This window comes from Coptis chinensis, chromosome 2, assembly GCF_015680905.1.
Source record: "Coptis chinensis isolate HL-2020 chromosome 2, ASM1568090v1, whole genome shotgun sequence".
Lineage (NCBI taxonomy): Eukaryota > Viridiplantae > Streptophyta > Magnoliopsida > Ranunculales > Ranunculaceae > Coptis > Coptis chinensis.
The window spans coordinates 53,482,930-53,505,210 of record NC_141457.1 but is presented as its reverse complement, the minus strand read 5'-3'; positions in this window follow the sequence as shown (position 1 = coordinate 53,505,210).

Genomic DNA, 22,281 nt, shown 5'->3' with positions numbered 1-22,281 from the left:
ACCAGGAGAGTCCCTTGTTCAAGAGTCATCATTCGATTCAAGAAAAAACTTTTTACTGCGAGCTACCGTATCTCATGGCGACGTTGAACATACACATCACATGGTTCTTCAACGCTCTTTGAAACAGAATCAACGTGTTGTGCTCCACTGGTTGGGACATAATGTGGTAGGTACATCACACCAAACTGAAGTCACAAAGCCTCAACTTCACCTACTTTGGATTTTGCAAACTCAAAGAGATGATTTTTGTCCGATCCAACACCTCGAACGTAATCACCAAGAAAACAAGAAGGTCAGCAGTTCTACCCACTTTGGTTACGCTAGATTATGATTCGTTGGGGTTATCCAATAATATCTCCGAAACACCCCTTCAAAGAGCATATATAAAGGTACTTCAAAACGGACTACTCCGTTGGTTTTGGACCCCCGATGCTCGATAGATGAGCGAGAACACCTCAAGCTCAAAATTCGGCCGGTTTATTTGATGAAAATGCCATTTGAATATTATTAATCCCATGGAAGGCATTACACTTCTTCATCGGGTTTGAGGGAACTACACGCTCGTCAGAATATCATCATCACAACTCTTCAGGATTTCCAAGATCGTCAAGCAACGCATGATGTTGAACAGGAGGAGATCTTGGAAAATCATTCTCAATTCTTGCAAAATCATGCTCTCCTAATGGAAAATCAAACTGTACTCTCTACCAACCAAAGGGGACATTCAGATCATTTCGGCCAACAAATAGATGACCTAAACAGTCTGGTGCAAAATATGCATCTCCTAGATCAATATCAGAATCCATGATATTACTAAGTCAATAAGTATATAATCATATATGTTATTACGTTTTTCCGTCGTACTATGTATTTTATCTTATCTTTTTGTTTTATTTTGTATGAAATGCTTAGTAGGATTGTCATCATTTCCATTGTGACTAATATAATTTTAACATGTGCTACAGGAGGGTCTATTTTCTTACATACTCATTTTTCCATCCAGTTGCCGTACCTAGTTTATTACTTCATCCACTATGGCATCTTCATCAAACACAGCATCTTCATCATCCATGGTCCCTCCCAAAATCATTCCTGAGCAATCCTTTCAGTCTATGATGGATTCCAATGCCTATGGCCATCTCTTCCATGATTACATCACAAACATTGGGTGGTCTTCCCTAATTCTTCAACCTGACCAAACTTATTCTCCTAGTTTGGCTGCATACTTTTATGCTAATATGGATGACACACCAGCATTCAACCATGCGCATGGTTTCTACTTAGACGGATTCACAATCCGAGTTGGTGACACACCTCATATCTTTTTCGAACAACAACTTGCTCTAACTTTGGACCTTCCATATCCGCGAACCTTTCTTTGCATCTTGGCGGTACATCTTTCATAATTCTTACCGTTCCTTTCGGTGGCAAGCGTTTTTAGCGACTCTTATGGTGATGGTCTTGAGATCAAACGAGAAGGAGATGGCCATGTGCCATGGCGCAACATCACCATTCCATTAGCAAGCATGACCATGAACATGGGGACTGCCATGTTATTTGTACTCCTAAACATTATGGGAGATTGGCATTTTTCTCTCGCCAATGAGGTCGCTATGCGTTGTATTGATTGCACTAGCTTCGGGGTCATGCATTATTTAACATTTTAGGTTGTGTTGTCTCCGGCTGAAAACGAGCTCGCGACTTTTCGGGATAAGTATATACTTTTACCGATCACCGCTTATCGAATCATGAAGACACATTTCCCACGGTTTGCGGCTACTTTTCATGATCGGGTCAAGGTGGATTCCATGTGCCCAAAGAAACAGTAATCATTCGCTCATTAAGGTTTCGGCAATGGAAGCGTCCCGCCGATAACACGAGGCATGTTCGATGTTACCCAAAGGGCTAAAAAGATGAAGACCAATTTGAGAGAATCGGAGACAAAGAATGGGCAGAAATTTGGCGGACTATTATCTATTGGCGCGATGCTAAGGAAATGCATTTCCTTAAAGAGGACGCTTGACCTTCACGCGTCTATTTGGATGGTAAACTTGAGTTTGCCATTGTACATATATCTAGCTAAACCTTCGTTTGGTGTGCTATTGTTTTTCATGTTTAGGTATCTTTGTGGTTTATTATATCGTGTGCTATGTTTAGTGTGCTATTGAACATTTTCTTGTTCTTTCTGAATAATATATTATGATCTCCAACCTCTCTGTTTCAAAGCAATCTAGCCCTAATTTTGCTCCACGGTTCTCGGTACTTTCTCTTTTTAATTATTGATCCTTCGAGGACTAAGCATCATTCGTTTTGGGGTGCTTTAAACCTATAGCAAGAATTAGGCATCTTGTAGCCTATATATAGTTTTTATTTTCATATTAATAATTGTACTTAGTGACAAAGTCTTGTTTCCTTTTCAATGATGAAAATTGTCTAGAAATCTCACATTAGTATCCGAATTAGGATTTGTTTTTAAGAAATTTTTAGATAATAACGTGACTTAATAGTTTTATACATCTTTTCATGAATATTCATGTATCGAGTATCATTGATTGTACATAGCAAAGAAGTTTCGGAAACAACGGTTAGTTACTTAAACTATAAACCCCTGTGGAGAATCTAACCAAAAGCCTTGATATGAGTGATTTGTGTGTGATGACACGAGGAGGAGTTTTTTCGATTAGAGGAAATTACGATCTACTTACTTGATCACCACCCAACCCTAGGCGAGAATTTAGGCCTTCTTTGGATCAACATAGCTAAAAATTCTTACTGTTATAAATATTACCGCTAGTCACCTAATGAACCTTTCATCAAACCTTTCACTTTCACCACAAAAATTCCTTACCCATCTATTAAACCAAATAAAAGAACCTACCTAAGTGATGAGTATGAGAAATAGGATGAAATGTGGAAAGAATAAAGAGAAAGACTTGTCCCAAATATAAGTCAGTTACTTGCTTCAGAAAAGGAAAATAGAATCATGTTCTTAAGCCTTATAAAAAAAAATAAAATAAAATAAAATTGATGTTTGAATGTGATTTTTCATATTCTAAGTGGATGGCATTTTTAATACTGATCGTTTCGATATCTCATCCGTTAAATTCGGAGTTGAAACGAATCGAATAAATAAAGGATATGTCATAGAACACTACAAATTGGATGTTACAATAAGGGAACTAAGGAGTAAGGTTATAATACTAGGTTTCTTCCTAACAAACATTAAAGCAAAACATTTAAGCTTGAAATCATGCACTTAAACAAAATACAAATTACTAAAAAGAAAGGTGGAGAGTTAATCCTCCTCATGTGAAACTATCATTAGTTGTTGATTTGAAATAGGTTTTGATTCTTCCTAAACTCATAGACAAGTCCCTAACGGAAAAATAGATTTGATCCCTAGCATGCATGGCTCACTAAAGAACTCATACATGCTAGCAAGTGAAACCAAACAATGACTTATCTCTAAGCTCATTGATTAATTTCTAACTAAACTCTACACCAACAACCATTTTGGGGTAGGATGTAGAGTTAGTTGTTTTTCCTAAACCTACCAAACCAACAATTGGTTTACCCTCACATGAGTTAGACTAACTCCCCAAAAGGGAAGTTAGCTCATGATCCTTGGGACACTTTTGGGTGCTTATCAACGAGCGCTGTGTTTCCATCTCAGTCATGAGTACTGCATACTGGGCTTGTTGATGCTGGTGGATAGTCTCCATGTTAGACAAGATATCGTCCTGAACCCCTTCGAGCATTTCAAATCTCGTCTGAAGGTTCGTTTGCTTCTTTCGAACTACAATCTGTCTATCTCGGATATCTTCACAAATACCATAAACGCAATGCAAGGCAGTTTGCAACACTTGCATGCGTTCTAAATTAGAACTACATTTATCTAATGCATCGTCATCCAGATATGTCATATCCTCCCTTTCATCCTCCGACTCAACCATTTTTTCTTCAGACAACGGCCAAGTCTCTTGGATGCAATCCGTATAGATACTTGCATTAGAATGCAATTTGATCTTAATAGGAGCAGATCTTTGCGACAGCTCTAAAGGAGAGCATGATCTTAGTGATCAATACGGGATGAGGGCCAAGCTCTTCCCCCTCCTCGAATCACATTAAACATTAAATCGAGCATGCAGAAATTATACTTATTTGTTTGCAAAATCCAGAGAACGTCGCGGACATTGCGGGCCGATATCATCGACTTTGTCTTTCAGGGGCGTTCCTACCAATCCACCGAGCTCTGACCGGTTGATTGGTTCTCGTGGTTGGTCGATCGGATGATAATGAGATGTCGGATTGTATTCACCCTCCACGACAGTATCCTTCATCAAAGCAGGAACTCCAGTATACTAGGATTCCTGAATTGTCGTTACCAGGTTACTTTCAAGCGTAATTCCTAATAGTTCAGCCAACAACTGTCTCGTTACTTCCCTCCTCATTCCTGCTACCTTTATGAAAATCCTATCCCCCTCCAATTCTCGCTTCTTATAAAACTGTTCTACCAAATCATAGTGATAGAACTCCTCAGTTGAGTACCACAGTCCGTTCCAATGCCTCCTAATCATCTCCACGTCGTAAAATGGCGCGAAGCTGTCGGAAGCAAACGCGTACTCCGGCAAAATTCTTCGTCGTAGCGCCATTGAAGTTTCTGAGACAACTAATGGTTTTGTAGACTGTGGGGGAGGCGAGTTTGAAGAAAAACTACTAAAAACAACGGTGGTGGTGGTGGTTACTTGAATTGGTGGCTGTTTTTCGGAGTGGGGGTGGTGGTGGTAATGGTTTAGAGAAGATTTTAGTTGGATTTGATTATCTTGGTGTGGGTGTAGTTAGGTTTTCTTCTCTCTCTCTATTTTTATTTTTATTTTTATTTTGGTGTTCAAGGTTTGATTTAAACTTGGTAACCGGCAGGATTGAAAGGGAAAGAACTGCGCGTTTTTGGGAAGGAAGGAGACGCACAGTCGTGCGTGCGGTTTGGGCCCAAGCCCAATTTGAATTCCGAAATTTTCCGATTTTTCGCGCAATTTCAAATTCAATTTGCCGCTTCGTTACTGGCCCGATTTTGGCGAATGAGTTATGAAAATGATCAGTAGAGAATTTCCAATCCAATGATCCATAAAACACTCAATTCCAACCATGGGTGACATATAAGAGGGTGGAAAAATGTCTCGAAGTGCGTGTGTGACGTAAGTTATGCGAACGAAGGAAATCTAAGTTTAGATTACATCAACCCAATTGAACTACAAGTAATGGGCCTAAGCAACACAAATAGAAAGTTCGAGCAATCCAGATGGAAAGACCGATTGCCCACCCCCAAACAAATTTTTACTCACAAAATTTGTTCTAACGCGGGTCGTTTAAAGTCAGATTCCCAAGACTTGTTGGATTCTTATTTCTATGATTAAGAATTTTTTTTTATTATTATTTATTTTATTATATATATATATATATTTATTAGTTTATTATAAGAAAAACGAAAACAATAAATACATAATTCACCCCATAGAGGAACATGACTCAAAAACCGAGAAAACATGCAAAAGTGGAAAACATGAATTATGTTAACTGTGGACTTAGGATCCGGTACTTACAGCCACACACTCCATAGGGAGGGCCCGCTTACCTGAATGGTGCACTTACCACTATATGGAAGTGGAAGGAAGTACACCAATGACAAAGGTCAATCCTCATAGACAGGGTCCTGTAAAAGGACTTCCACTACATCAGGGGACAAAAGTTCGTGAAAATGTTTTAACCGTTGACCATTAACTTGAAAGGTACTGTTGTCATTTGGATTTACCAAGGTGATTGCCCCGTAAGGGGTGACTTCAGTAACCAGAAACGGGCCAGACCAACGGATTTTTAGTTTTCCTGGGAAAATATGTAGACGGGAGTTGTAAAGCAAGACCTTTTGACCGACCACAAACTCTTTGCATAAGATTTGCTTACCATGAACACGTTTCATGTTAGCTTTATAATCCTTCGCGAGATCGTAAGAATCGCTACGGATTTCTTCAAGCTCATTCAATTGCAACTTGCGTTTGACACCTGCCTCATCAATATTGAAGTTAAGGCTTTTTATAGCCCACAGAGCACGGTGCTCTAATTCAACGGGTAAATGACAAGGTTTCCCAAATACAAGTCCCAAGGTTTCCCAAAAATGCAACGGTCTTATGGTCATTGCTACGGCAAGCTAGGGCCTCTATCCATTTAGACACGTAGTCCACGGCAACTAGAATATAAATGAAACCGTGGGAAATAGGGAAAGGACCCATGAAATCAATGCCCCAAACGTCAAAAATTTCTACTATCAAGATTGGATTTAATGGCATCATATTACGCCAGTGATTAAGCCCAAGTTGTTGGCAACGAATACACGTCTTGCAATGCACTTGGGCATCTTTAAAAAGGGTAGGCCAATAAAATCCACATTAAAGAACTTTATCGGCTGTTTCCATCCTACTAAAATGGCCACCACACTCTTTGTCATGGCAGAACGATAGAACTTCATTATATTCCCACTGGGGAATACAACGACGAATAATCTGATCCGCACAATACTTAAAAAGGTATGGCTCATCCCGTGAGTATAACTTAACTCGGCCAAGAACTTTTACGTTCATTTCTTGACCAATTATAAGGCATAACATCAGCCGCTAAATAATTTACAATGTCGAGATACCATGGTCTTTGAAAAAATCGCGATACGATGCTCATCAGGAAAAGAGTCCGGTATGGACTCAGAATCACTCTGATTGTCGTTTGTGAGTCTAGATAATTGGTCGGCAACTACGTTTTCGACCCCTCTTTTTGTCCTTTATTTCTAATGTGAACTCTTGCGGAGAAGGATCCATCGGATTAATCTCGCTTAGCATCCTTCTTTGCAAGAAGGTACCAAAATGGCTGCATGGTCCGTGTAAACTAAAGTTTTAGAACCAACCAAATAAGGACCTAAACTTATATAAAGCATAAATGACAGCTAAGAATTCTTTTTCGGTAGTTGAATAATTCCGTTGAGCATCGTTTAAGGTTTTACTAGCATAATAAATAACAAAGTGGACTTATTATCTAGTTTTTGTCCCAAAGCACTGCACCAATTTGCATAGTCACTAGCATCACACATGAGTTGAAAGGTTTAGACCAATCGAGAGGTCTGTATAATTGGTGCGAGAGGTTAGGGCGGCTTTTAAAGTTTCAAAAGCCGTGTATAGTTAAAATTAAAATCAAAGATTGCATCTTTCAAAAGCAGATTAGTTAAAAGGCCTAGCTATTTTCGAGAAGTCTTTAATAAACCGCCTATAAAACCTGCATGGCCTAGAAAGGCTCTAATATCACGGACAGTCCGTGGTTTAGGTAGGGTTGCTATCTTATCTAGTTTGGCTTTATCTACTTGATGCCATCACTAGATCTGATGTGACCTAGTACTATGCCCTTTTCACCATGAAATGACACTTTTCCCGGTTTAAAAGCGAGGCTCTTTTTCTTCACACCGTGTCAAAACCTTTAGCAGGTTAGACAAACGATGCGTGAAGGAGTCTCCATAGATAGAAAAATCATCCATGAAAACTTCTATAAAGCTTCTACCATGTCACTAAATATATGAAGCATACACACTTTGGAAGGTACCAGGAGCATTACAAAGGCCAAAAAGTATTCGTTTATAGGCATACGTTCCAAAGGGACATGTGAAGGTAGTCTTTTCTTGATCATCAATATCAATAATAATCTGAAAATAGCCTGAGTAGCCATCCAGAAAACAATAAAAGCATGACCAGCTAGGCGTTCGAGCATTTGATCTATAAAAGGTAAAGGAAAGTGATCCTTTCGTGTCATAACATTTAAACGCGTCAGTAATCAATATAGATCCTCCATTTCATAGGACCTTGTGTGACAACATAGTCACCCTTCCCGCTACCATGGTAACTCCCGATTTCTTAGGAACTACATGAATGGGGCTTACCCATTCGCTATATCGAGATTGGGTATATGATACCCGATCGAGTAATCGTAAAACTTCTTCCCTAACCACCTCTTTCATGGCGGGGTTCAAGCGGCCGAGGTTCGAGAAGTCTTCACGCGTTATCCTCCAAATGGATACGATGAGTGCAAACATTAGGGTCAATTCCCTTAATGTCGGCTAGGGACCAACCAATCGCCGACCGATGTTCCCTAATCACCCGGATTAAACATGTCTCTTCATTCTTAGATAATAGAGAAGATATAATTACCGGATGACTACCATCCGGATCAAGTTGAATATATTCTAACTCCGGGGGAAGATGTTTAAGCACTGGGGTGGAAGGAAAATCAATAGATGTTTCGTCGGGGTCCTCATTTTGCATAATGAATACTTGCTTAGGTAGCAAGTCTTCATACTGAGTATATGAAGCAACCGAAGGGTCTACAATTGGTGTGGACTCAAGGATGGTGTTGACTTCCTCTAAGTAGGAGTCATTTACAAAATCTGAAGGATGGTGTGGACTCAAGGATGGTGTTTTCGGGAAACGTGTTGTTAAAATAATCTTGAGCTAAACTCTCGATCATGCTAACCTCCCCATCTATAGACGAATCTGGTAACTGTTTCATAATTTTAAAAACATTTACCTCAACTGTAAGATGGCCAAAAGATAAGGACATCTTACCATCGCGGCAATTTATAAGTCGTTGGCGGTTTGCAAGAAGAGGCGGGCCTAAGATGATCGGTATAGAGTCGTTAGCGACTTACGTATCGAGGATAACAAAATCAGCCAGGATAGTAAAAATCCGAACCTTAACAAGCACGTTTTCCACTACACCCTTAGGATACTTAATTGACTGTCCGCTAATTAATTGCAACGCTTATTTTTGTAGGTTGCATTTCTGTAGACCTATTTGTTTATACAAGTAATACGGGAGTAAGTTAACACTCGCCCCGTGTCTAATAAAGCGGTCGCCGTGGGGAATCTCCTAAGGTGCATTTTCAAGAGGGGGCGACCGGGGTCCTTGTACTTAACAATTCCATTATTTTCGGATAAAGTTGGGAACCATTCAGGTTAAAAGGCGTCTTTAGGTATGTTGGTCTTACGCCTAGTAGTGCACAACTCTTTAAGAAACTTAGCGTGGTTAGGGAGCTTTTAATAGCTTCGAGAAAAGGAAGGTTTATCGTTAGATTCTGAAAACGTTCCTAATCTCCTCAAAGTTTGTATCCCCGGTTAGCATGGCTAACTTCGAGGGAATGGTGGTTTAAGCTCTATATTTAGCGTATGGCTCGACTTGATGTGTTACCTTGGCTTTCTGTTTCTTAGTTTGTTGTTTAACCGGTACCTCTATAGTGGTAGGCTCTTTCGGTTTCTCTTTGCGGTATCTAGTTCGATATCCGATGTAGAGTCTTGATGGGGTAACTATAGGCATAGTTCTTGTGTTATCAACCCTCTTCCGAGTGGAGAGTGGTGATGGCATTAAGGTCACCCTACGATTGTAGTTTCAAGGTACTAGTATTACCGTTTACCTCTCAAAGGTCGTGTTTGCTATTTTAGGGTTTGGTATCGCTTTGTCCCGGAAACACGCCTTTTGGTTGGGCTTTCTCTTGGGCTAACTGTTGTATGCCCTGATTTATGGATTGTAAGATCTGTTGGTTTGATTGAGTCATTGATTGGAAAAGTTGTTGGGTAACCTATATAAAGACGTCTATACGATCCGGATGTGATGGTGTAGTAGTCACAGGTGGTGCGACTGGAACTATCTCACGTTGATTATTTATGGGTGGGTTGTGATAGTTACTATTGTTAACCGGAACGATACCTCTATTGGTATTATAACTATTATAATTACCCTAACATTGTGCTAAACCTTGTCGTGGTTGCGCTTGGTTGTTATAATTATTATAATTTCCCTGACTTTGTCCCTGTCCTTGCCTAGGTGGAGCTTGATTATAGTTGTTTGCTTGCCTAACATTTTGGTTATTAAACCCTGGAGGTGAAACTTGTTGATGATTTCGCCAACTAAAGTTGGGATGTTGTCTCCATGGGGCATTAGGAATAGGATAGCTATTAATGGAGCAAACATTGTCTTGCTTTAATTGTTGTTGTTCATAGGCGAGAGGACAATAGGATTCAAGGTGCTCAGGACTCAAACAGACATTACATGGGTTGGAGTTAACATTCATTACGGGAATAGGCTTTTGTTGTACAGAAATAGCCTCAACCTTTTTAGTTAGAGATTCTATTAAATTTTTAAGTTCTAGATCGGGTTTCATCTCAAATATATCGGTGGCCTTAACTGTTGAAGAAGAACTAACAGAGCGGGGGATATCATCACTACCCCCCCAATTGTATTTACGTTTAGTTTAATCTTCTAAAAATTTGTAAGCCTCCGAGGCTCCTTTACTTAGGAAACTACCCCCATTCATTATGTCAAGGACTTCTTTATGGTGATGTTGAAGTCCTTTGAAAAAGGCACGAACTAACGTGTCTTTTGCTAGGTTATGGTGTGGACACTCTATAAGCAGATCGGTGAAACGATTCCAAGCCTCAGAAAATGATTCATGAGGATTTTGTCGGAAAAAATGAATCTTGGAAAGCATCTCATCCGTCTTTAGGGGTGGGTAAAAATGTTCCATAAACAATTGAACAAGTTTAGCCCACGAGTCCACAGAGTTAGCGCTTGGGCGCTTAACCAAAGTATTTGCCTTATCGGCTAAGGTGAAGGGAAATACCCTCAGTTTAATTTGTTCCGTACCAACCGTAGGATGATGGAATGTTGTAAGGACTTGTTCAATCCTACGCATGTGTTGATAAGGTTTTTCATGATCTAAACCATGGAAAACGGGTAACAAATTAAATATGTTTGGGGGAATTCAAAAATCCCCCACTGGGTCTGCTAGAACGATGCAAGATTTAGGGCTATCGCTCAAGGCTTTGTAAAAGTCGGAGAGAGGAGTCTCTCTTTCTTCAGCCATTATGTCAGGTGTGGTTGGTGGAATAATAGCTAGAGGTGTAGTGATTGGTATACTCGATAGATTTGTTTGTTGACGCTGACGGTTAATTACGTTCGGTGTTTTTCTCCGACCAGACCTTAATCTCATGCAAGTCTAAGTCTAAACACGACAACACTCCAAACAATCTTGATATTTTAGTATAAACCTCTAACTGGAGATGCGAGGTATGGAAGAAAGGAATACTTGATAGCGTCCTTGCTTCGCTTATGAATAGCGTCTTCGCTTATGAATAACAAGTTAGAACACTGAAAAACTTAAAAAATCGAAGTTCGAAACAAACCTGTAGAAATCCGGAAAATTTAGCTTAGGGCGCGGGTACGCTCACTTAGGGTGCGGTCGCGCTCTGAGTAACTTGAAATTCCAGTGTTTTAGTATGGGTCGCTCAAGGTTCAGCTTTTGAAGCAGGTGCTTTCGGATAGAAGCTGATCGCTCGCGTGTATATTTTTGCGAGAACTTTTCAACGCTGAAACGGACAACCACAGTATGAATCAAACAAGGGTGGGTGGGTTTAATGGGACTTAAAAATGACTAATTATACTATGAAAACAATGCTAAAGTGAAACTAAGATGGCAGCGGCGCCATTTGATAAACTGAATATTGGTAGTTTACCTACGAAATGAACAATGAAACTCAAAACGTAAGTAAACTAAAACTTTTACGTGTCTATATTTGTCAAAGTTTCTACTCTCAATTCTATCGAAATAGAGTGGAGTAACAAATTCCTTCCACTCCTAGTTCTCTAGCATGGAATGTTTTCTAATCTAATTAATCGGTCTTAAGTCTAATGAGAGCTTTACGAAGGGTGTTATACTACGATACAATATGAAATTGATTATGTTGAATTTAACTACGAATGCTATGGAAATATGATTGTTTTTTAATCTAGATAAAGGATTAAAGGGGACTTGAATCCACCTCGAATCCAACTTAATAACCAAGCATAGATTCTTGTATCTCGATTCTTACGTTCTTACAGCAAGAAATTCGAGTTCTAATCCCTAGTGTTCTTGGCATTTCTACCAAATACTAACTAGCATGTGAGGTCGTCCACCCATTCTCATGGCGAATCACGACCTTCTAGAGTGGAATAGATTCTGCAATGCTTCTACACTATACCACTAAGTTTTCATCAAAGCTTCATCAACCTCTCTAATGGAGGTTTTAGCCTTGAGTCATCAAACCATCATTTCCCATTGCATTATAACTACACATCATATTAAAATTCTAACTTAACTAAATTAACTAACAATGTTTCAGTCTACTTAAACTACGAAATGATAATCGACAATAATTAAAACTAGGTCTATAAATCGAAATAACAAAATTCGAAATTGACAAAATAACTATTTTATTTATCTAATCAATCAAGAACAATGATTCAAAGACTTAATCTAAAACAAGAATTGAAAATGGAACTTAAACTTAATTACTCTACTGAAAACTAGATCTAGAATTCTATATAGTTTTAGGTCTAACTAGCTACCATTAACAAAGAGTTAAGCTTTGGTTTTTATACTTTTAGATCCAAAAATCGTGCATGGGCTTGGAGCCATGTTTTGGGCCAGAGAATCAGGCCCAAAACCCAATTCTTTCAGTCCAAAAAGGCCTCTTCAACTGCAGTTGGCTTCAATAGACTTTTCGTCCATTTCTGCTCCTCTGATTGGATCAAGGCTTAGACCATTGGAAAGCTCTTTCCGAGACGGTCGTTTTGACATAAGGTAGGCCCCATTCCGAGGTCTGTGTCCAAAGATACGGCCTTCGGAAGTTCTACACGACTTGTGTCTTTGTTTTACGCCCGCGTCGACTTTTCAGCTTTTGACCGGGCTGTAGAAAGGCTTTGCCTTCTTGAATCTTGGCCTTTAATAACGGAACTCCTTAGTAACTGACCTTTGCTCCTTTATCTCACTAAAGTGGCACATTTCTGCACATAATGGACTTTGAAACCTAAAATGCATAAAAACACGTAATCAGTGTTAACTCTTAATTATTACTCACATAATTGGTCTAAAAGTATGACTGTTACAGGGTTAAAACTACAGTTTTGGGCTCTTATCAATTCACGTATAACTTTATCTAGAGATATATTTTGATTGAGAAAACCAACTTAAAAAAAAAAAAAAAAAAAAAAAAGGCTACGCGTCTCTAAACGAGAATTAAACAAATAGAGTAACCCAAAGTGATACTATTCCCTGTTTAATTCTATCTTTTGCCTCCACCTCTCTATTTTGTCTTGAGAATCTGACGTTAAAAGACTCAACTTGTACAAATTTTCAAAATTTTCCTTTCTTAAAAATCTTTTCCCCTTCGCAATCTCTCGCTTTTCTGAAAAACTTTTCAAAAATGTCTTCTGTAGGAAACAAAAACCTTCCCCCTTGATAAATGTAAAAAGAGTAGTTTTACCAATGACTAAAGCTCGCGAGAACTCTAAACGCTAGTAAAACTATAACTATTTTCGTGTATCTAATTTATCAAAGTTTTCTACTCTCAATCAAATTAAGATATAGTGGAGTAAGAAGTTCGTTCCACTCCTAGTTCTTTAGCATGCGATGGTTTCGTGTCAACTAATCAATCATAAGTCTAGTGAGAGATTTACGAGGGGAATTCTATACTACGAGGTGAATTCAATTAACAAATTACGAATAACAAAATGATAGAATGCTAAGGGTTTGAATCTAGATAAAGAATTAAAGGGAATTGAATCCACCTTAACTCGACTTAATCCTACTAACAAAGACTCGTCGTGATCCAAATTGAATGCTTCGCATATCAAAATAGTAATTCTAATCCCTAATTATACATGACATTTCTACCAATTCATAACTAGCATGTGAGCGATTAAACCCATTCTCATGGTGAATTAATCGTTTCTAGAGTGGAATAACTATCACGACGATTTCTAATTTAACAAAGATCAAGCTTCATCAAGGCTTCTTCAACCCTTCTAATGGAGGTTTAGCCTTGATTCATACAACTATCATTTCCCATTGAATTAAAACTAGACATCATATAAAAATTCTATCTTTATGCAATTTGTCTAAACAATAATTGAAATCTTAGGTAATAACTGGGAAATGAATAACAAGTAATAAAGGAATTTAGATCTAAACAATTGTAAATGACAAAATCGAAATGAACAAGAATCTACTATTTTATTTATCTAATTGATGAAGAACAATGATTTAAGAGTTTAATCTAAAACAAGAATTGAATTGAAACTAAACTTAATTAAAAAAACAATTAAAACTAGATCTAGAATTATCTATAGTTTAGGTCTAATTAGCTACCATTAATAAAGAGCTAAACTTTTGTTTTTATATGCTTCAGATCCAAAAATCGTGCATGGGATTGGAGCCATGTTTTGGGCTGGAAACTCGGGCCCAAAACCCAATTCTTTTAGTCCGAAAAGGGCTCTTCAGCTAGATTTGGCTTCAACAGACTTTTCATCTACTTCTGCTCCTCTGATTGGGTCAAGACTTGGACCATTAGAAATCTCTTCCCGAGCTGGTTGTTTTGACATAAGGTAGACCCAATTCCGAGGTCTGAGTCCAAAGATACGGCCTTCGGAAGTTAACGACTTTTGTCTTTGTTCAATTTCAGCGTTGACTTTGACTTCTTAGCTTTGACCGGGCTTTAGAAAGGCTTTGTCTCCTTGAATCTTAGCCTTTATCACAGAACTTCTTAGCAACCAATCCTTGCTCCTTTATCTCGCCAAAGTAGCACATTTCTGCACATAATTGACTTTACTGCCTGAAATACATAAAAACACGTAATCAGTGTTAACTCTTATTTATTACTCACATAATTGGTCTAAAAGTATGATTATTAAGGGGTTAAAACTACAGTTTTGGGTTCTTATCAAACCACCCCCAAACAGCATTTTGCTTGTCCTCAAGCAAATATGAGAAATTAGAATAAGTGAACAAAAATGGAGTTCTAACTAATCTCGTTTCGCTGAGTGCGGTTGCATTGACCATATGCAACAAGGCCTTACACCACTAGGAATTCCCTAGTGGACGAGTTATAGCCTCGTGAGAGTTTTCCAGTGAAGGTACTCACAAACTTCATCTATACTACAACGACTAAGAAATAAAACTATTGTTTCCTTATTCATGCTCTAAATTAACTATACATTTCACTAGCAATGAATATAGAATAATCAAGTCTAAAACCTAAGCTAATATATGCATAATAATCAATCATCTACAATAAACATATATACAATGAGTAATACTATGAAATGCAATAGCAGGTCCGTTTCTGAAAACTCGGAATAGCGACCTTAAGTAGGTTCTCACATATAAGTTAAGATACAAACACTCTGATTTTCCCGCTCAAGTTTCGCTACTTCAGTATGCAGTGGGCACACTTTACCTTACAATCTCAATGACAAACAAGGAAGCCGGAGTCGATCAAACACATCTGCCACTTACTATCACACTAACCTATTCCCAATTGAGCTAGAGGTCTTTATAAGGTGTTGCGGGGATTAGGAGATGGTTTAAGAAGGAAGAAAATGGATATTCAAAAAGGACAAGTCTGAGATAATAGAGTCTTCATATTAGGTAACTAGAGAAAACCTTGTTATTTACTTTTGCAAACTCCATCATTAGCCATATTTTTCTTTTTCTTTGGCTTTTGACTCCCTTTTATTCTATTTTTGGAGTTTTTATTTATTTCTATTTTTCTTTTTCTTTTCCTTGGATGGAAACTTCTTTTCTTTTCCTGAAGCAACTAACTAATTTTTGTTTACACAGGTTTTTCTCTTATTCTTTCTTCACTCATTCTATTCTCAGACTTATTCTAGATTGGGTAAGTTGAATTTTTTATTTTGTTTTGTTTTTGTAACAGGGTAAAGGATTTGCAGTTTATGGAAGGTTAAGGAAAGGCTCAGAGGGCCGACTAGCGGAAAATAATTTCATAAGGGTTGAATTTCTGGCTATATCGATCCAAAGAGGGCCTAAATTCTCGCTTAGGATATGGTATAGTGATCAAGCAAGTGGACGTGTGATTTCTCTATCCGGATTTTACTTCTCCCTTGTGTCATTTCTCAAATGTTTCACTCATATAAGGCTTTAGGCTATATTCCCACAGGATTTGTAGAATAAGTACTCTAGCCTAGATTTCAGAAACTTACTGTTAACAATCATAGATACTCATGTAATATATTTATAGATAGATGCAAAGATTATTACATACATATTAACCTAAGTTTCTAAAAATTATTCTAATGCAAAAAAGCTCATTGAGACTTCTAGATTATTAAGAGCATAGAGAAAGAAAACAATACCAATATTCCTAAGTGTATAGCATAAACTTATTTATTTATATTTTTGAATTTTTTTAAATTTTAACTAGAAAACAAGTGCATATTATACATATCTATATCCTAACAGATGCCTTAATTACACGTGTTTCTATGCCCCGAAACAAAAATGCATGCTTTGTCCTCAAAGTATTTTAAATAACGAGGGTAGGAAAATACCATGGAAACGCGTGAAATTCTGGAACATCTGCAAAACAATGGTAGAACATACTAATATAGGAAGGAAAACTGACGCAACTCTATAAGAGTTCCACTCGTTATGGGGTTAACAGAATTAAGTTGCTTGGGACATAAGTAGACAATAACAAAACTAAAAACTTACCTTATCTCCCACTTAAGCATCCTCCTCCTCATCAAAGAGATGAGGTTCCTTCACATCCTGTCAGGCCATTATAACTTGCCAAGCTTGCCGCCATTTATCATCTAATAATGTTAACCTGTTAAGTGTTATTATAATGCGATGGGATGTATGGGCGACAAATGAGGTTGCACCGCCATCCCGACCAAGTCATAATTCGCAATGAGCGAACCACCCAATTGGTGGGTCTCATGACTTCAACCCTTTTCCAATCTGTGAATTGGGCGCAGAATACAGGTAAACAACTACGCATGATACGGCTTACCAAAACAGGCATAAGAAGATACTTACGCCTCATGCTTTGGGCTCTCTTAAGACTAGCGACTAAAACTCGGGGAATGTCATATCGGCGACGTCCCTCAGCTAAAGCGAGGAAAATGTCACCAGCAGTACTGTTTGTAGAAGTGAACTGCCATTCCCCCAAAATATTCATCAGGATGAATAACATGGTGGTGCCTACGTTTAGGGACAGACTACCAAGGGAAATGTTATATCTCCCCTGGTCCATTACTCGAAATACCCCCCCTATAATACTCATGGAAATATGTATAATCATAAAGGTATGTATTATCGGTCATATATCCCCATGTGTGAACAGGATCAGGTATTGGTAATCCCAAAACTAAAGCTACCACATATTTATTGAATTCTAGTGTCGTGTCATCGACTACGACGGAGAATTCTTGTTCTCCATCCTGATTACAATAGAAACTAACGTGGTCATAGAAATAAGCGATGAAGTCGCGGTTGAATATGAATCGTCATCACTTACCGGTAGATGGCCATCCTAATCGGTAGGATCTGTTTGAACCAATGTCCATAGGTCTCGGTTCCCAACACGCCTCGAAAAGACTGTTCGTATGACTATAGGAGATGTCATCTCAACTACTCTTTGGAACAGCTCCAAAAATCCTAGAACAACCCGAGAAAATTGGAAATTTTCGGTTAATGGGCGTCGGCGCAAAAGCGCTCCTTTGAAGCGCTTGATGTCTTTCGGGTGTTTTGGATTTTATAAAGTGTTTTGGGCACGAAGTCGCTCAACTTGGGCGCATGTGCGCTCGAGTAAAATTTCGCGATGTCTAGGGCGAAAGTGCGCTTCGTAGAAGTCTTTGAAGCAAAAGTTTACAAGGAAAAAGAAGGAAAAGCTTGGAGTGAAAGGTGAGAGATGATGGTGGGGTGTAGTATGGGTTGTGAGTGTAGAATGAAGGAAGTTTAAATAGGTTCTGAGCTTCCAAAATGAATCAGCAGGTTGCCAAATTGTTTAAGGCAATTTCCGGAAATAGAAAATTTCCAAACCCGAAAACGGAAACAAACCATATTCTTGATTTTATAACAACCCTGGTATCTTTTATACTGGATTTAGAATAGTAACTTCTAAACTCTCATAGGTTTCATACTACCACCACACATAATCATAGATATGCCGATATCGGCCAAATTCTCAACCTTTACTCCAAGACAACTTTACAGAAGATGATCATATAACGAATTATGCTCGATATAAATATTACCACCCCCAAACAATTCTGGAAGGTGGGATTAATGATAAAAACATGCACAATTCGAAAATAACCAATTATATTAAAAAAAATTAAATCCAAACAACATAAAACAAACAAATTAATATTGAAATTTAACTACTGAATTAAAATCCAACTAATAAAACAATAAAAACAATGAAATAACATCTAACACAAACTGATGGTGACCACCTAGCCATGTGATGAAGATGGACCCTGAGATGGAGATTGGTTCTGGGATGATGAATTGCCTGCGCCATCTGTTCTTCGGCGACGACGCTCATGCCTCTCAGACTCATCTGAAACAGAACCCTCCAAGGGTGGCATGCGGCGCAAAGATTCTATTCGAACAAGCTTCGGCTTCCATCTTAGTCCCGAAAGTCGCGATAATTGGGCTTGGTGATCTTCGGTGGATAGTCTCCATGTTAGACAAGATATCTTCCTGACCCCTTTCGAGCATTTAAACTCTCGTCTGAAGGTTCGTTTGTTTATTTTGAACTACAATCTGTCTATCTCGGATATCTTCACAAATACCATAAACGCAACGCAAGCCAGTTTGCAACACTTGCATGCGTTCTAAATTAGAACTATAACTATCTAATGCATCTTCATCCAGACATGTCATATCTTCTATTTCATCCTCCAACTCAACTACATTTCCTTCAGACAACGGCCAAGTCTTTTGGATGCAATCCGTATAAATACTTGCATTAGAATGCAATTTGATCTTAATAGGAGCAGATTTTGCGACAGCTTTAAAAGACAGCATGATCTTAGTGATCAATACTGGAAGGGGCGCAGTGCTCTGTCCCACTCCTCTAATCACATTTAAAATTAACTCGAGGATGCAGAAATTATACTTATTCGTTTGCAAAATCCAGAGAACGTGCAGACATTGCAGACCGATGTCGCTGACTTTTTCTTTCCCGAGGACGTTCCTACCAATCCACTGAGCTACAGTCAGTTGGTTGGTTCTCAGACTTGACTGGCGGACGCAATGAGAACTCGGATTGTATTCACCTTCCACGACAGTATCTTTCATCAAAGCAGGAACTCTAGTATACTGGGATTCCTAAATGGTAGTTTCTAGGTTGCTTTCAGGCGTAACGCCTAAAAGCTCAGCCAACAACTGTCTCGTTACTTCCCTCCTTCTCCCCGCAACCTTAACAAAAATTCGATCCCCCTCCACCTCTTTCTTCATATAGAATTGTTCTACCAAATCATAGTGGTAAAAATCCTCTGTTGAGTACCATAGTGTATTCCAATTTCTCCTAATCATCTCCGCATTGAAAAATGGCACGAAGCGGTCGGCAGCAAACGCGTGCTCCGGCAATATTCTTCGTCGTAGCGCCATTGAAGTTTTTGAAACAAACAATGGTTTTGTAGACGGTGGAGTAGGCGAGTGTGATGAAAAACAACTAAAAACAATGGTGGTGGCGATGGTGGGTACGGTGGCAGGTTGGAAGCTTGAATTGGCGGCTGTTTTCGGTGGTGTGGGAATTTTGTTTGAGAGAACTCGGACTGGTGGTTAACAATGGGCGTGGTGTAAATAGGTGTTTGTTTTTCTTTTTTCTTTTTTAATTTTTGGTTGTTAGGTTTTCCTTTAAACTTTGTTAACTGGTGGGATGGAAAAGGAAACCGACTGTTTGCGTTTTGGGAAGGAAGGAGACGCATGTGCCACGCACGTGCGTGCGGTTTGGGCCCAAGCCCAATTCGAATTCCGAACTTTTTCGATATTTCACGCAATTTCAAATTCAATTTGCCGCTTCTATCGGGTCCGATTTTGGCTTAATGAGTTATGGAAATGATCGTAGAGAGAATTTCCAATCCTATGATCCATAAAACACTCAATTCCAACCATGGGTGACGTATAAGAAGGTGGAAAAATGCCTCGAAGCGTGTGTGGACGTAAATTATGCTTAACGAAGGAAATCTAAGTTATAGATAACGCCAACCCGAATGAACTACGACTAATGGGCCTAAGCAACACAAATGGAAAGTTCGAGCAATCCGGATGGAAAGACCGACGCCCACCCCAAACAAATTTTTAAACACAAAATTTGTTTTAAACGTCGGGTCGATTTAAAAGTCGATTCCCAAGACTTGTTGGATTGCTATTTCTATGATTTTAGAATTTTTTTTTTATTAGTTTATTATAAGAAAAACGAAAAACAATAAATACATAATTCACCCCATAGAGGAACATGACTAAAAAACCGAGAAAACATGCAAAAGTGGAAAACGTGAATTATGTGAAACGTGGACTTAGGATCCGTACTTACTGACCACCACACACTCCATAGGGAGGGCCCGGTTACTGAATGGTGCACTTACCACTATATGGAAGTGAAAGGAAGTACACCAAATGACAAAGGTCAATCCTCATAGACGTGGTCCCGTAAAAGGACTTCCTCTACATCGGGGACGAAGTTCGTGAAAATGTTTTAACCATTGACCATTAACTTGAAAGGTATTGTTGTCCTTGGGATTTACCAAGGTGATTGCCCCGTAAGGGGTGACTTCAAGAACTAAAAAGGACCGCACTAACGGGTTTTAGTTTCCACGGGAAAATATGTAGACGGAGTTGTAAAACATGACCTTTTGACCGACCACAAACTCTTTGCGCAAGATTTGCTTATCATGAACACGTTTCATGTTAGCTTTATAATCCTTCGCGAGATAGTAAGAATCGCTACGGATTTCCTCAAGCTCATTCAATTGCAACTTGCGTTTGACACCTGCCTCATCAATATTGAAGTTAAGGCTTTTTATAGCCCACAGAGCACGGTGCTCTAATTTAACGGGCAAATGACAAAGTTTTCCAAATACAAGTCTAAAGGGAGACATACCTATAGGAGTTTTGAAAGCCGTCCTATACGCCCATAAGGCATCCGATAGACGCTTCGACCAGTCTTTCCTATCAGGATTTACAGTTGTTTCTAAAATCTTTTTGATTTCCCTATTAGAAACTTCTACTTGTCCGCTAGTTTGTGGATGATAAGGAGTTGCTACCTTGTGTGTAACTACATACTTTTTCACTAGAGATGCAATAACTCTGTTGCAAAAATGTGTTCCACCATCACTAATAATGGCTTTAGGAATGCCTTATATTGGAGTGTATGCTTCTACCTGGAATAAAACCTGCTTGCTGCGGAGATATGATCGCCCCAATGAACTTATTCAGTTTGACTTGGAGGATCTTAGAAATAATCTTCATGTTGAAGTTACTCAAACATATTGGCTTGAATTGGTTCAGTTTGACTGCATTTCTCTCCTTAGGGATGAGTGACAAGAAATTGGAGTTGAAACCTCATGAAATTCTTGGATCAACAAAGAAGGATTGTATTGCAAAACACACATCAATCTTTATAATAGACAAACAAGCATGATAGTAGCAACCTGAGAATCCATCTGGCCATGGAGAGCTGTCCGGGTTCATCATAAACACCACTTGTTAGATTTCTTCATAACTGGGGGTTTGGGACAAGAGAATTGCATCCATAGCCAAGAGAGAAGGCTGGATGGATTCCAGTAGAGCATCATCTTGAATCACAGGATTTTTGAAGAATTTTTGTGTATACGAATTCACCGCGTATTCTTGAATTCGAGTTTGTATAGCTAGTAGCACACCCTCCTCGTTTTGCAGCTCATTAATCATAGCTTTACTTTGTCTAGTTTTATACAGAGTGTGAAAATAGGCTAAATTTCTTTCGCCTTCTCCAACCCATTTATCTTTGCTTTTTATTCTCCACAATTGCTGGTGGTCAGACATAGCTTGAAAAAGTTGGGCTTCTTTAAGCATAACTTGGTTCACTACTTGGCTATCCTCCAAGTTCATATCCAGTTCCTGTTGAGCCTGACTTAGTTCCTCCTGGGCTTTGGAGAGATTTATTTCAACATTCCCAAACACTGCAAGGTTCCAAATTTTAAGATCTTTTTTGAGTCTTTGAAGCTTGTTCATGAGCACTACCATTGGGGTTCCGTACAAGCACTGGTTCCAGTTGGTAAAGACAGTCTGCAGGAAGGTTGGATGAGTAATCCAAAATTTATTGAATCTAAAAGGAACGTTACCTGGCTTGGGAATCTATACAAAAT